Source organism: Cyanistes caeruleus, chromosome 2 (genome assembly GCF_971803275.1).
Source record: "Cyanistes caeruleus chromosome 2, bCyaCae1.hap1.1, whole genome shotgun sequence".
Taxonomy (NCBI): Eukaryota; Metazoa; Chordata; class Aves; order Passeriformes; family Paridae; genus Cyanistes; species Cyanistes caeruleus.
The window spans coordinates 63,062,246-63,073,206 of NC_141702.1; the positions used below are offsets into that span (position 1 = coordinate 63,062,246).

General features: G+C 39.1%; 1 long non-coding RNA gene across 1 annotated transcript; it reads left to right on the plus strand.

The window, feature by feature from the left end:
- The first annotated feature begins 70 nt into the window (after positions 1-70).
- LOC147654864 (uncharacterized) lies at positions 71-10,731 on the plus strand. Its single transcript, XR_015283291.1, has 2 exons — positions 71-283; positions 8,967-10,731. It is a non-coding gene; the product is annotated as an uncharacterized LOC147654864 (long non-coding RNA).
- The last annotated feature ends 230 nt before the right edge of the window (positions 10,732-10,961 follow it).

A 10,961-nucleotide genomic window follows, 5' to 3' on the forward strand; every position in this document is an offset into this window, starting at 1 on the left:
TTTGGGCTTGTATACACATGGAGTTGTTCCTGATTAATTGTTCTTGATTAATGTCAGGTGTGGCCACTGCATTCACATGCGGCACTGCTCAGAAACAGCTCTGTCAACAAAACCTCATTCACAGCAGGAGCGCTAACGAGATCAGGAGGAATGGCCCCTGCCCAGGTGCTCTTGGGACAGACACTTCTTAAGCAATACAGTGCAAGACATTCCTCAGTCAACAGCTCCAGCCACATGACATCCTCAGAATATATACCTAACAGGATGTAAAGCACAGTCCCAGGTACTTTTAAAAGTTAGTGATGTAAATGGATGCTCTCAACTAAATATTCACTGTTCTGATAGACATGCCTGCCCCCACAGAACTGGGGGATCCATAGGAGTTAGTCTCAAACTTGTTCAAGCTTTGCTGACTTTGGCCAAGCAGCAAAGAAAGGGGCTTCAGCTGACTGCCTGAAATAGATGAGGCTGCACTTCCCTCAATACCAACCCCCAAACTCCTTTATTCCTCGGTAGCCACTGAATCTTGCAGACTCCTTCCTTCTTTGCTGTGGTTTTAAGCTCTCATTCTCGCTTGAATTATTTTCTATCCACATGCTTCTGATGCAAGACATCCTTCTTTCTCAGCAAGTTTTGGTTTGGTTTGGCTTCCCCTCCAAGTTGGTTCAATTATATATTATTATAGAGAGCCAAACCATTATTTCTCTAAGTGCCACAATTCAAAAGTACTTTCTTGAACAATTATTTACTGGTTTTGTTTCTGCTGAGCACCTACAGTCAGTTCTGTCAGTGAACAGAATTTAAAGAATAATTCCCACCAGAAGTTATTAAACCAATGTTACCTAAGTAGTTCAATTTTCTTATTTATATACACAAAACTAAAGTACTTATATTTTCTAATCAAGATAAAATATATTTTGATAGAGAATCGTATCTGCTGAAACTTTATTTTCCAGGTTTTATCTTAAATATTTCAGTTTTTATAATGATTCAAAACCTGAACATTTAGTTTTACAGCCATTAATAATCATAATAAAAAGACTGTAAATATAAACCAGTGTGATATTACCTACATTTTCTTCATTTTTTAAAATCTTATTTGCTAAGTTTTGAGTGTTAGCTGTTCTGGTTTCTAGGGAGGGGTGAGTGCAGATGGGGGTTTAACTGCCTGTTTATTTCATCTGGAAAATGATATGTCTGTTGTTAGATGTGGCTTTGGAATTCCCTTTTAACAGTATATCACTTGTTTTAGACCAGGTGTTGACTGGTCAAATTACAGGAACATGAAGTATAATTTGTACTTGTCACACAGGCAGCCTTTTCTTAAAGGCATTAAGTACTATCTTTTTCACCTGATTCAGTGAAAAGATATCTAAATGTGTGGTGGGTAGTTACACCCTCTCAATGTGCCTCCACCCACATCACCCTGTGGATGGTGCTTTGTTATCTCAGCGCTGGAATCATGCTGGACCCAGCTGGGAAAGAGGCAAAGAAAGTGATGTGGGAGGGGCAGAGCTCTTAGAAACCATTCCTGGTTTTGTAAATAGGAAAAAGCAATTTTAATTCAAGATGATGTAGTTTCCAAGTGATTAAGCCAGAGAGAAAGATGATTTATTTTTCCAGTGGAACTGGAAAAGGCATGGAGGGATTCACTAATGCACTCATGGGTCTAAACTGCGAGACAGAGAAGCTAACACTATATTCCTAAAATCTCAGGCTAAGTTTATCGTTAGCCACTGATTTGACATTATAAGCACAAATAAGTCCATCGAAAGAGTTGTTACTGAGGCCCCTTTATTTCCAATTCGAGCATTTTGGGGAAAATTCAGATTAAATTTAGTCCAATCCCCTGAATTGAACGTGTGTTGCCCCAGGCATTTACAAGTTGTTCAAGGGCTGCATTACAGGCTTGGACCCTCACCAGCTGCCAAAGTGGTTTTGGTGTGCAAGCAGAGCAAAGCTTCTGATTTAGTTTCTCTGAAACGAAACAAAATTTAGTTAACTCATACCAAAAACATTTTGCAGACTAAACCAGAGCTCTCTAAGTAGAGACAATTGGGGAAATAACTTCAAAACCGCATTGCTGCTCCAACCTGAAATGCCATGCACAGCCTCAGGCACCTGAAGAAAACATCTTGATTTTCTTAAAGTAGTCAAGTGCCAAGAGTACCCACTTACTGTTTACCTTACAAAACAAAAACATAACATTAAGATACATAACAATGGTCAATTAATTATTATTTCTTTTAAGCCATACACAATAAAAAAATATTGAAGTCTCATCTATTCTTTCTAATGTCTCGTATGATAAATTACTGAATTAGAGCTCCTAAGCTGTGTTTAGAACAGGGAATGGGAAGCCAAATATTCAGGCCAAAAGCTACAGAAGGTCTAAGGCACCAAGCAGCTGTGTAGATGGCCAGCTCACATTGAAATAACTCAAACACAGTGAGGTGCCTAAATAACATTGTGCCTCCTGTCTCCTTCTCCACCAAATAAAATAGGGCAAATAATCTTTAGATTTCTGGGGTTAGATTAATAGATCTTTGCTCAGACAGTTATATAATAATTTTACACTTCAAATGCAAAAACAACTGAGAGATTTTCAGACTGTAGATAAACTAATAATACACTGCACTTTTAGTTTGTTATTCAAGGGATGTTACACAAAGAGAGATTGATTTTGCAGCTATTGCACTTGAGCAGCTCCTATTTGGGGCAATGGGTGCTTGTGTGGGAAGAACTGCTGTGGAAGCAGTCCCCATAATGCACTTATTGACAAGATTAATCCTTAGTTTTCCTTCAAAGTGATTTCAAGCTGCATCACCATCTCAGTGATCTTAGATGGTTTCTGTGTATTTTCCCATTTGGTTTTTGCAAGAAGTTTTAAAAAGTTATATGGCAAAAGCTTGATTAAAAAGAAAATAAAATCCCTAAATTGGGTCATATGTAGGACATTTCTCTTGGTAATCTCTCTGTATTATAGAACAGTCTCACAATTTAAATAGAAGTCAACCCAATTTACAAAATTGGATTGGACAAAACACTAGAGAACATGTTACAGTATAGGGAGTCATCATGCATACACAGTGCAGATGCACTGCTGAATGACCTAACTTGCCCATTTGCATCTCTAATTTCTATGATATAATCTCCATTCCACATTGCAATTATTAGAGAAAGAAATTAATTTCTTGGTTTCAAGGAAGTTGGTAGAGGAATAGAGGGGTATAGAGAGGAAATCGAATTTTGCAGAGCCATGATTCCAAAAATAATTCAGAAAGGAAAAATCCTGTGGAAGAAGAGGTTACAAAGTTAGGGAAAAGAATTGACATTTAGCATGCTGTTAAAACTCTGCATTGCTAGAATAGTGGCAACAAAGTCGCTCCTTGTTTCTATTGCATTCCAGCTGTTTTGTTCTTTTCCACTATTCTTTGCCATTTGTTTTTATATTTACTGTTCCATACACCAATTAAGAATTCTTAGCAGGTCTTCCGAGCAGTAGAAATTTAAATTAGATTACAAAAAGAACCTCAAAAGCAGAATGAGATTTTAAATGGATCATTGAAACTAACTGCAAAATTCTTTTATCGGAAGGGGGGAAGGTAATATTTTTTAAGAGCGCCTTAAAATTAATCCAAAATGAGTGTCACTTATTTTAAGCATGTCAAATTTGGAAGGTCTGCTCTGAGGTTAATGTGAAAGTGAATGTAAAAATATTTTAAGCTTCTTATTTGCCAAACTAGAATACCATGAAATGAAAACTTTAGGAAACCATGGTGGTATCTACAGTCCCAGCCATATAGTAAGTATAATGCCCTAAAGTATATTCTATTGAGGGAACTGAATTGGGGTGCAAGTTGTTCAGGGTAAGAGCTGCTGCTTCTCCTTCTGCCACATGGAATAGTGACAAAGGCATCCACATTTCTTAAAGGAATCTGCAGTTCTGCCATAGAGTTACTCTGTGTTGTATAAACTGGCAAAATAGGTGGTTCAGTCTTTCCCCCACAATACTGAGCTCCCATCTTTGCCTCCTGCCCCAAGCTGGCATGATGGTCATATGTTGGCCAGAATCACAGCTCATCTTGCCACATTTAAACCCGTTATTTTTCACTAGCAAAAGCCAACAAGCAAGGCAACCTTCAAAAATTGCAGTGTGTGCTCTTTGGGACGCAGTGGCCTTGTCTGCACCAGAGTTTTTTTCTGTAGTCTCTGAGGACTGACAATGCTGGTCTAACCCCATCAGCATCAGGGATGCTCAGTGCACAGCTGCAGATGGAGGTCCCTAGACAATGACTGATTCAACTCCATCCACATTGCCAAAGGTTAAACAGGAGCTGTGCCCCACCCATTACCAGCGCTTCACAGCCAGTGAATTAAAAAAATAGTAAATAAAAAATTAAAAGGAAAAAAAGAAACAAACACCCACACCAAATCCCCTTAAGGAAGAAAGTGTGTCCCTTCCTGTGAAAGGCCTCAATTTCAAAGAATCTCTGCTCTTGGGTGCTGCACCACTTCCCACACACTGTCACAAGTCTCTAGTACTTAGTGCCATTCCATTCTGGCACCAGGTGATCTCAAATCCTTTCTTTTTTCTAGGTCACTTTCCATTCCTCACACCTATGAAGAAGAGTTTAATAAAGGTGAATCACCCAAAGCTAGGTGATCTCTGTGCACAGTTTTGGCTTGTTCCCTGGGCCCAGCCAAGGGACTCACCATGAAGGACCACCACTCTCCTCCAGGCTGACATTTCCCAGCTTTTGGGGACAAGACAAGCCTGCTCCAAATTGCAAAATGTGCACAGCCACCTGTCCCACCAGGCACAGCAGCAAAGGGCACTTGGGCAGGTGCTGCTAGCTGAGGTGGTGTCCAGAGAGAGGAGGGCAATGCACTTTGAGGATTGAGGAGTTGTTGAGGTTGTTTTGTGAGGCCTGAGAAGAGGCACCAAGGACGGGCAAGGCTGGGGTGAGGCAGCTGGAAGGCCCTGGAGTGTCAGGCAGAGAGGAGCTCTGGAGGTTAAGGGAAGCCCAGGCTCATACACCTGATAGATCTGGTGTCTGAGCTCTCCTGCAGGCAAAACAGAAACCTGAGGAATTTTCCTAAGGGACAAGGTGGCAGCTGCTGTTCAATCAGTACCAAATTTAGTCACACAAGCATGGGATCATGGGGTTAAAAGTGAAACCTCAGCAAGCCCCAAACTGGGGTGTGGGTATGTAGATGCATCATTGCTGAGGAAACCTCATTTCTCTATCTTTTTTTCTTCAGCTCCTGAGTGGCTGAGAGAACTGCTTCTGCAGAGACTGCTGCTTGTACAAAACACAGCATTCTACTGAAACAGATTTAGTTTATAAAGTAGCTCCCCATCCCAGCAGCACTGCAGACCTGAAAGTCACCTGTACAGAACACAGAAAAAACAACATTCATAGCAACAAAATCTTTTGGGTCAACAAACAAAAGTTTGTGAAAAGAAAGAAGGCTTTGATGTCAGTTCTTTGGATTTCGAGCAATTTTGTGAAGTGGCAATAGGGAACCAGAGGATGTTACTTAAACAGTGCAAAGGCTTTGAATAAAGAGTGTTCACAAAAGGCTACTAAGGAAAGTCAGTTGTCAGGAGGAGAAGAGTGGGTAACACCCTGCCAGTCATGGATACAAATCCAGTTAGGGGATAGCACGCAGGGGCAGAGCAGGAATAATTGCTTGGTTCTCTTCACAGCATTTAAGTAGTGGGGTGCCTCTAGGATCAATACAAACAGTGGCATTGTTTAATGTACTTATTGAGGTCCTACTAGAAAAGCTGGATTCGTAAGAGCAGTGGGCAAGACAAGGCTGATGAGGCACCTTGGTAAGCCTTGACAACACTAACTGAGTAATGCAGCAGCAAAGGGAATGCAATGTAGATGAGTGTGCAGCAATGCACCTTGGAAGGCATGATTTAAACTACTTGTATACACAGATGGGCTCTGAATTAATTGTAACCTTTCAACAATAAGATTGAGGCATCAGCATGGACAGCTTAATGAAGATGTCTGCTCAGTGTGCTGCAGTGGTCAAACCCAGAAAATAAGCTGTAATAAAAAAAAAAAATGGATGACAGAAGATATTGTAACATGATTATATAAAAAACACTCATAGAAAATTTCAGTTATCCAGCCTCAGAGGGATGTAGAAGAGAAGCCTGCCTAGAGAAAAGATCAAATGAACTTGCAGAGGTCAGTCATGCCAAGTGCTGCTTATATCCTGAGTTACTGACTGCAGTACATCCTAGAATCTCAGCACCTCAACTGAGCAGATTGATGACTTTTAAAGAAAGAGTACATGAAAGTTTGTTCAATGAAGGACAGAATTGATGTGGCACATGGCATACTTATGTACCTGGTTCATAATAAGGAAACATGTAAAAAGACATAGTCTCTCAATGCAGCCTGTAACTAATCTATAGAAAACTGGTCATAAACTGTTACTGCGGTAAATAGCTTTTTTTACCACCAAAACCAAGCAGACTTAAACATACATAAAAAAGGAAAGAAAACACAGCCTCTCTGCTCATGTAAATAGAGTCAGTCCATTAACTGTTGTAATCAGTCAAACTGATTATACAAGCCACAGAGGTATTATTTTATCAGTTGTACAGAAAATAAAAATGACAAGAGTCTTCAATTTCCAGTGTTCAACAGTCGACAGGGTTAAGATACAAATCCCTCAGATTTATGTCTCCACCAGTGATGATATAGCTGGCGAGTTGCTTTATATTAAAGTTTTGTCCTCTCAGTTGTACAGTCATGAGGGAATCCTTCAGGTATTGTTGAATGCCAGGTGCATCACAAGTTCTCTAGAAGACATTAATGTTGGCATTGCTAGTTAGGCAGATACTGAACTTAGTGTACCAGCAGCTTTTCCTGTGCTATGAATACCTGTCTTCAGGCAAAATACACGTAACTGAAGTTCAGATGTCCTTTTAGCTATTTGTTCTTTCTGAAATCAAGCTCCCTTGAGCTGTGCCAAAAAAAAAAAAAAAATTTTGCAAGGGATTGCTAGCCATATTACATGAGAAGCAATATGACAGTTTAAAATAGCATTAATCAGAGCTATAGATCGAATTTAAGTCAGTATTTGTCACAGAACATTTTGTTTTATTATGCAAGACCTAATATAATAATAGTAATGATAATCATCATCATCATCATCCTAAGCATTCAACTAGCCTGGAGAATTTATACATGAAAGACGATGAAAGAAATGTTTAAAACATTGCAAACTGTCAGGAGCTTTGCCCTTAAATGGGAAGACTTACAGAAAATCTGTAAATGAAAATACAGAGTGGTGGATATTTGTCAAACTCTTGGAGGAGTAAAAGCAATATGCACATGCCCATTAGTAGTAATAGTAGTAGTCGTAGTAATAATCCGCTTCCTAACCTGGCATGGGAATGGTGGGTGGAGGGAGGAGGACTGGAAATACACTGAAGTACAAGTGTAGCTCAGCCTTCGCCCTTGGATAAATATTTTTCTTAAGACCTTGGAGACAACTTTAGATGGATGCAAGAGTCCTAACACATATTCATGCTTTTGCTGAACATCTTCCATACCAGAGCATGGTATCTTCCATACCAGAGCAAATTATATGATGTTTGGTTTATCGTGTATGAGCATGATAGTGAGGGAAGTTGCTGGATTTAACATTTTCTAAATGAATGGTTATTGGGGTGTCAGAGTCTGGAGGGAAGAAGGAGGCAGTGGATGTGGTTATGCAAAGAAGTTGTCAAAGAACTTTGCTGTGATTGATAGTATGTTGCTGGACTGCTGCCATTCACCCTGTGAGAGATTCGGTGGGGGGTGTTGCACGTAGCTGCAGGAAATGGGCTATTTGGAAGGAAAATTGCAGTGATCTTCCTGGACTAGAACTATGAGGATTGAAAGTTTGCAGGGATAATTCATCCTGGAGCAGAAAGGAAGCAAGAGCCTCCAAAGAGTCTTGCAGAGGTAATTGGTAAGAGGCACTGGGAGTGGAATATTTAGGACACAGGGAAGGCAGAGAAGAGAGGGGAGAATTTTGTCCCGTTGCTTGGGTGGGACTGAACACAAGGTTATTGGAAGGGTTACCTTACAGATAAGATTGCAAATGCCAGAGTGGATCCTGCCTACACTGAAATCAGTGATGGTAATGACTATTTCTACTGACATTTAAGGTGGCCTGAGCCCCTCTTATGATCTGAAATAAATGCAGAAAACTAGGATAGCTGTAAAATGCTTTGATGTCAAATATCTGTGGCCACAGTAGTGATTCTTAGGCATTAACCAAAAAGATCTCTGCTAGGCATTTTCAATGAGAAAGGTACTATTTTTTTCCACTTTACAGAGAGATAAACTGAGGTCTATGTAGGACTTTCAGAAGGAGAAAGGAATTTGGGTGCTTAAGTCTGATTTTAATTACACTGCTGGAGCTGGGAGAGAGGAGAGAACAAATACCCTGGCTCCTGGCCTTTTGATGAGACCACTGCACAGCTATTAAAGGACTTGTTTTCCTTTCTGATTACATTTGACCATTTAAATCCATTTAAGCTTCTACTCTAAAAGGAAAAGAGTGCATGCTCAATTCTGGAGTAATTAGGTAATGTTGGTATTATGCTCTGAAGCTGTGAAGTGCTAATTTATGTAAAAGGCAAGTAGTAGTATTATTAGTGCTTGAGTATGATATCATCAGGCTGATGCATAAGAACAGCAAAGTGTGAAAAATTACATTCATCTGCTGTGCCTTCCTAAAAACAACTGAAACCAAAAATAATCAGTTGAAAAAAAAAAATTGATGGTGTAGTTTGCAAGACATATCTCATCAAGATATGTCTGATCAGAAAACAGGGTATGTGTTTTCAGATAAGGGGCTACCAAACTTGAGTTTTGAGTAGTTTTAGGAAATATAAACTATATTGAATATTTACAATTCTTTGTTTGCATTTCATTATTTTTCAGGGGTTTGACTGACTTACTGTACATATTTCAGAGCAAAACATATGAGAATCGAGTCTGTCGTTTCCAAATTCTAGGGCCCACGAAACAGCTACTTACACAAATGGAAACAACATTTGCTGGTGCCAACCAAAATGAAAGGCTGAAGGAAAGCAGGAAGTAATCCACACAGAAAGTGTGTAACTAATCTTGAGAGGGACAGCAGCAAGGCTCCTCTGCAGCAAGCATTCAGGAAGGGAGAAGCACAGATAGGCATCTTCTACACTGAGAATGGCTTGTCTGAGTGAGATTAACCCTTGCCACAGAAAACAAAGATAGCCTATCAGTGTTCCAGAGAACAGACAATGTGAAGTGCTGGATTGAGATGAGGCCAAATCTGAAATATAAAGCCTCAAAATACAGCTCTGCAGTAAAAAGGTTCTCAACTAAAGAAAGGCAGTGAAAATCCACTGATATGACAGGTCAGACTGGAATGATTCCCAGATTCTTCATCGTTGTAAAAAAATGAACCACTGGAGAAGGTGTATGCAAAGTAAGTTGCCTAAAATGACAAACAAGATGAGAAGGTTTATTGCTTACAAATTCTCCTGAACCCACAGCATATTTCTTAAGGCCTGGAATGGATGGTGCTGCCATTTCCACACAGTACACACATTATAATTATTTAATTTAGGAGAAGAACATAATCAAATCAAAGGAGAAAAATGTAACTGAAACTGCAACTGTCTGCTGACAATGTATGAGACGTGACACCAACACCACAGCTGCTTGTAACCCTTTATCATCAGAAGGAGGACTAAACTACTCCCCTATTTCTTTAAATAAAAATTTGAAGTGGCAAAGTTGCTGGAGAAGCTTTAATGGCTATAGTGATTATATGGAACAACTACTTTCCTACACACTACAACACCATTTTTGCACACATTTGTTTGCTCTACGTGGAACTCTTGCAGTCCCATGAAAGTATTTCTCATGTGATTTAGAGAGATTCTGCTGTATATGATACCATTAGGTCCAATAAGTACATCCAAAGTACGTGCTTACCCATATCTAAATTGGTGTTCAGCATTACAACAGAATATTTCTCTTATATAATAACCATTATGTTAATTTTACTAACGTTTTCTTCAAGTCAGAAATACTGAAATTGCAAAGACTCAATCTGGACTTAATCAATGGAATAATATAATTATATTTTTAATTGGGTATTATTAAATTCCAGGCCAGACACTCACACTGATCAGTGTCTCAAGTGGACTGTTGTGCTCTAAAGATGTGATCACCTGAAAATCCAGTCCCAAGTACTGACAGTTCTTCGCTCTAAGTTGTGTCAATTCAATCAGTTGGAGGTCTGAAAAAATAAGATTTTGTCAATCTTACTCATACTGAGAAGAATCTTACTTCCTGCATAGCCTCACCCAGTTAAAATAGAATGTTTGTATGCAGATACAAGAGAGTAGGGTACTGTGTAAAGTGATCTGCCCAAAAAACGTGATTGTTAATCATGTGTATAAATGTACCTGTATTGAGCCCTATATTTGTAATAATTTTTTTTTTAGCATTCCAGTTCATTCTAATAATAAGTTTCAATTATTCAGTGGACTTTAAATAAATTACTTGTCAACTACCCATTCAATTAATTACAGAATGTATGTAACAAATGCTTTAGGTGTACTCATCCAGGTCTAATACATACTTAGATGTATGCACACTGCTTTCTAATAATTTTTAATTAAATAAAGCATCTCATTCTACTTTAAAAAAAAAATTGAGTTTTCCTTGACCCAAACAAGTAGTATTAGTACATGGCTTGGTCTCCAAATGAAAAAGATATTTGTTCACACAGCCTAGCCCTGGTGACCGCTTTCCACCTCTGTAGTCTATTTGAAGCTTGTGTTATTCAGTTTACTACAGAAGCTGCCACTGCTTTGTCAAAAGCACCTGAATGTTTCCTTTTGTTATTCCTGGTTCCCACTGATACCAAAACATAAAAGTAGT